Below are 6,144 nucleotides of genomic sequence, written 5' to 3' on the forward strand. Positions count from 1 at the left end.
TGTTACACGGCAAGTGCCCAGACAGTTTCTCTTATAGCAGACACCACCAAGGAGACTGCCTGCTCTGTGGTTCCTTAGGGACGATTCCTTTCCTGCCTAGAGATTGTCTGGCTTCAAGGCTGTGGTCCTGGCCTCTGTTCAAGGCTCAGTTCCTCTGCTTTATTAGTTGAGTGGAGTGACGTTACTCAAGTCCCCCTGAGGGAGCCCCAGTGTCTCCATAAGCAAGGAGCAGATTATTGAAACTGATCTTTCAAAACCGGAAATGAACATGAGGTATGGAAAGCCTGTTGTTTCTGTTCAGTGACATAAGCTGTTACTGTTTTAAAGGAGGATTGCTTCAACTGTCTGGTTGTTACCGTCTCAGGGCCTGGAAAGGGGGAATAGTAAGAGTTTTCTTGTAGGATGATGGGAAGGTTCTGGAAATAGGCAGCTGTACTGGCTGCAAAATCTTAACACCATTAGTATTGTGGCATATGGATTATGTTTTAATTTAAAATGTTTAAAAATTCAGTTTATGGGTATGGACATTTTGCCTGCACTATATTTGTTCACTAAGGGCTGGCCTGGTGCCAAGGGAGACCAAACTGAAGATGCTGTCAGATCTCTTGGGACTGGAGTCACAAAGGATTGTGAACCACCATGTGGGTGCTGGGAATTAAACCCAGGTCCTCTAGAAAGACCTTAACCACTGAGCAACCTCTCCAGCTCCTTATATCTTATATCCTATCCTGTTTAGTTGGTTTTTTGTTTTTGTTTTTGTTTTTTTGAGACACGGTTTCTCCATGTATCCCTGGCTGTCCTGGAACTTGCTCTGTAAACCAGTCTAGCCTCAAATTCAGAAATCCTCCTGCCTCTGCTTGAGCGCTAGGATTAAAGGCATGTGCAACCAACACTGGGCTATACCTTAATTCTAACAACAAGAAAAGAAATTGTCTCTAGCCAGCTATGGTGGCAAACAGACACCTTTAGTCCCAGCACCCAGGAGACAGAGGTAGGTGGATCTCTGTGAGTTCAAGGCCAGTGTGGTCTACATAGTGAGTTCATAATAGAGAGACCTCAACTAAAAATAAACTGTCTCATGTAGCCCAGGCTAGCCTTAAACTCACTATGCGGCCAATAAGAGCCTTACATTTCTGATTGCCCTGTTCTACCTCCTCAGTGTCAGGATTACAAGCAAGCATCACCGGGCCTGAATTATGTGGTGCTAGGAGTTGAACTCAGGACTTTATGCATGTTATGCAAACAGTCCACCGATTGAGCAATGTCCACAGCCTCTGTATCTTAATCTTAAATAATAACGTGAGTCAAACGTTAGTGGACTCCTCGGGAGCCAGGTGCTGGGCCAGTGCCAGAAATTGAGACCCAAAACTCCAGGAAAGTGACTTCTCTGTGAGGTTAACCTTCCCGGTCAGCCTGACAGGCTGTAGAATCAAATAGGAGACAAACTTGGGGCGTGTCTGGGGCTAAATACTGGTTGCTCCCAGAGATTGCTCATAGGCCCAGGTGATGCCATATGACCTTTCCCCGGAAGTTATCCCTGATTGGAGAAAAAGATACCAACAGCCAATAGCTGGGCAGAAGAGACATAGGCGGGGTTTAGGGTTCCTGGTCTAGTAGAGTCTGAGGAGAACCACAAGGTAGAAAAAAAGGTGGAGAGAGGAGAATGTGCTATGGGCTGAGAATCGTAAAGTAATGGCCACGTGGGTTGGCTAATTGGAGTTAAGAGCAGCCAGAGGAAACATGGCAAATTATATAATGGGATTATTGGCTGGGAAATAGACACAATAGCATAGAGAATGGACATCTTCCCAGTTCGTGTGATGATTAAGGCTTATTATAAACTTAAAGGTTGTGTGTCTTTTATCCGAAAACCAAATGGTCAGAGGCAAGGTAGAAACCCTGGATTGAAATTAAATATTTCTACAACGGAGGATGTCCCCAGAGACCTTTGGCTGAGGTGAAAAGAACACCTACTCTAATGAGCAATACCATCACAAAGTTTGAGGTCCCAGACTGAAAAGGATCATGGGAACTGAGCTATAACATTTCTCTCTCTGCTTCCTGATTGGCTGAAATGTAAGGAGGGGCGGGCTCTCAGAGCAGCTGTTGCCACACTTTCCCTGCCATGGTGGACTGTACCCTTAGACTGTAAGCCAAAAGAACCCTTTTACAGGGTTGTTCTCCGTATCTCTGGCTGTCCTGGAACTCAGAGATCTGCCTGCCTCTGCCTCCCCAGTGCCGAGATTAAAGAGGTGCGCCACCACCGCCTGCGTAAAAAAATTCCTTTCTTAGGTTCTTTTGTCTGGTATTTGGTCGCAGCAAAAGTAACACACATCCCAGAGAACTGGTCAAGGGGTCCCCACCCTCTTCATGTCAGACTCGAATGCCTGCCTTATTTAATCTCTCAGTTTTCGGGGGATAAAAGACAAAGCCCAGGATGAATGCAGGGTGTATTAGTCACCCCATGTCACCGTAACCAAAGCACCCCACGGACATCCTAAGGGAAGAGGGGTTTACTTTGCCTTGAGGTTTCAAGAGGCCTCGGTTCATGGCTGCTTGGTCTCATGGGCGTGGGCAGATCATCGTGGTCCCAGGAGCATGTGGTGGAGGACAGTCCTCACTTCTCTGTGGATTTGGTGAGAGGTTTGGGTGTCGATATGGGTGGACAGATAACAGGCAAGGTCTAGGATAGTGGTTCTCAACCTATAGGTCGAGACCTCCAGGGATCAACCAACCTTTTCACAGAGGTCACACCTCAGATGTCCTGAACATCAGACATTTACATTACGATTCATAACCGTAGCAAAGTTACAGTTATGAAGTAGCAACACAATGTTCTGGTTGGGGTCACCACAACAGGAAGAACTGTACTAAAGGGTCAGCATCAGGAAGATTGAGAACCACTGATTTAGGGTCTCCTGCAGTTAGGCCCTACACCTTGCCTTTCAATTCCCAGTAATCCCATCACATTAAGAATCCACTGAGGAATAGAAAAATAAAAAAACAACCAACCAAAAGAAAAAAACCACTGAGGATTGAACCTGTGGATTAGGCCAGAGTTTGTGGGAACTGTCTCTTTGTGATTTACTTTGGGATTCTTTAGGATGTCTGTTGGGTGTTTTGGTCACAGTGACATAGGGTGACCTATGCACCCTGTATTTCACCCTGGGCTTTGCAAACTGCTGATTAGTCTTTATGAAAGACACACCCGGACATGCAGTGCACTGATCGCCTGTCAGTCACAGCCAGGCTTTTGATAACAGGACATGATACTGTCATTTACAAAGTTCACACTCAAGAACTAGGCTATCAAGTTGCAAAAAAATACCCTCCATATTTTACGTAGGTTTATGGTTGATTTTGTGCTGGGCTACATCATACCTATCCTGGATCACGTGTGGTCTGCAGGCCGTTAAACAATACACAGGGTTTACCTGGCTGTTTCCATATTCAGCCAGTTCTTTCCCCCGACTTTCCTGTGAGGCAGGGTTGAAGCAGACATATTTAGGCAGTGGTTTCTCATTGGAGAAGGAGGCATAGACTTCCATGTCTCTGACTACAGTCTATGCTCCATGGATGGAGAACCCGGATGTGCAGCTGGGCTTGTGGGCAGAGAGAATCAGGCGTGTAACGGACGACACCTGTCGGGCTGCATGTCCGTCCGCATCGATGGGATGCTGGAGTGCCACCGCCAGCATGCCGCTCAGGGAAGGCAGAACACAATCCAAGACAGTTGGTGGTGGTTCTCAATCTCCCGGGTACCCAGATGCTGCTGGGAACCACAAGGAGATGAGGACAGTGGTCCATGAGCCCAAGGTTCCCCTTTGCCAGCAGGAAGGGGATGGCTGAGCCAGGGACAGGGTGGAACCCGGTTTGGTTCCAAGTGAGTGTTGAAAGGACAATGGACTGGAAGAGAGGCCTTCTCCGGGGCCTTAATAAAGGTGACAATGCTTGCTTGTCCAAACTGCTTTATTGATGGCGGATGTGAATGCATACGTCCTTACTCAGGGTAAACCAGGAATTAAATACCTTTGGCAGGAAGGGATGCCCAGGAAGGGAGGCTAAACACTCAGGGCCTACCTAGATACCTCATTAACATGGAGAACTTCAGTGGGGTGTCATGGTTACATGTTTCAGGGCAAGTAAGAACTGGCTGGGAGCTGGTTCTAATGCCTGCTGTTCTCAATTGTGAGATTTCCCTGGGAGTTTTTCTGTCTGGTGGCACGGTCCACTTGCCCTACAGACGCCAAGTCCTCTTAGAGCTGGAGATGATTCCAGGCACCAGTGTCTTCTAGATAAGGTTGGTCGCAACAGGTCACCACATCAAGAGCACTGGACACAAAAGGATTTTTTAAATTAAAAATAATATGTGTGCTTTGCCAGGATGTGTATGTCTGTATACCACATTATATGCTTGGTGCTCGCAGAGGCTAGAAGAGGGCATGAGATCCCTCTGGAACTGGAGGTTTAGAGGGTCGTGAGCTGTTGTGTGGGAGCTGGAAATCAAACCTGGGTCCTTTAGAAGAGCAGTAGCCAGGGCTCTTACCACTGAGCCATCTCTCCAGCCTGATACCTTGTTTTAAAACACACACACACACACACACACACACACACACACACGGGGGGGGTGTCTCTGGAGGTGAGGGGAGGTAGGTGGTAATTTTGGGTAATCTAGTATAAAATATGTTTGTTATATTACAACCAGCTGGGTATTAGGCACTGTGTTTAAATGTCTCATAGAAATGCCCTGTGTTTGTGTGTCTTTGGTTTTTTTGTCTTTTTTTTCTTTTTGAGACAGGGTTTCATATGTAGCTCTGGTTATCCTGGAACTCACCCTGTAGACCAGGCTGTCCTGGAACTCGAAGATATCCTCCTGCCTCTGCCTCTCAAGTGTTGGGATGAAAGGTGTGAGCCAAGAAATTATATCTTTTGACTCCCAAAACAATCTAGGCTATTGCTGTTGCCCAAGGCTGCCTCCCAGAACTTGAAGATATGACTCTGTTGCTGAAGACACTACACATTTTGGGCATAGGACTCGGAGGAATCGAACTGGAACCGGCCTGGAAACTTCTATGAGGACAGGCTAGCTCTCACTGTACTGGAAGGCACCATTGCAAGCTACCAGGGAGAAAAGTAACCAGTAGTCCTGTCCATCTGTAAAGCCTACAGACCACAGCAACATCCAGCAGGGCAAGACATGGACAGTGAGACGTCTACCAACAGCATCTCATTGGACTTTAGGTCTACTCCATGGTAAGGAATTCTTCCCTGGTAGACCTAGTCAAATGTCTATGGCATGGATCCTAAAGGTAGATACAATGTTGCCATTTTCTTAAAGTTCTAATTTCTGCCTTCTAAATACTTAGCCTTATAGCCACAGATAAATGTAGCTCTCACTCCTTGTCAAAGAACCTTCCTTTTGCAACAATCTACAGGCTGTTTCAGGAATCACCAACTGTTCAAAAGGCAAAGAAAAACTAACCACTGTGTAGCATCTAGGACACTACAGCTCCACTTAAGGCTCAGGAAGCCAGAAGAAGGGACAGAATGATTATAAGAGCCAGAGGTCCAAGAAGCTGTCTTCTAGACATGGCCCTGTAAGGAAATCTTTTTTTTTTAAGATTTATTTATTTATTATATATAAGTACACTGTAGCTGTCTTCAGACACACCAGAAGAGGGCTTCAGATTTCATTACAGATGGTTGTGAGCCACTATGTGTTGCTGGGATTTGAATTCAGGACCTCTGGAGGAGCAGTCGGCGCTCTTAACCGCTGAGCCATCTCTCCAGCAAGGAAATCTTAATAAGGTTACTTAAACAAGGCCTGCATAACAACCACACCAGACAACAGGGCTGTGGATGACGGAATTTCACAAAGCCCCGTCTGTGAAGTTAGAGGGACAGTCAGCAGGCAGTCAATGGCTACAGAGAGAGGAAGAGAGAGAGAGAGAGAGAGAGAGAGAGAGAGAGAGAGAGAGAGAGAGGAAGAAGGAGAAGAGGAGGAGAAGGAGGAGGAGGAGAAGGAGGAGGAGGAGGAGGAGGAGGAGGAGGAGGAGGAGGAGGAGGAGGAGGAGGAGGAGGAGGAGGAGGAGGAGAGGAGAGGAGAGAAAATGAGGTTTCTCTAGAGAAAAGTGTCCTGCCGAC

The sequence above is a fragment of the Rattus norvegicus genome, chromosome 20 (assembly GCF_036323735.1).
Source record: "Rattus norvegicus strain BN/NHsdMcwi chromosome 20, GRCr8, whole genome shotgun sequence".
In the NCBI taxonomy this organism is placed as follows: domain Eukaryota; kingdom Metazoa; phylum Chordata; class Mammalia; order Rodentia; family Muridae; genus Rattus; species Rattus norvegicus.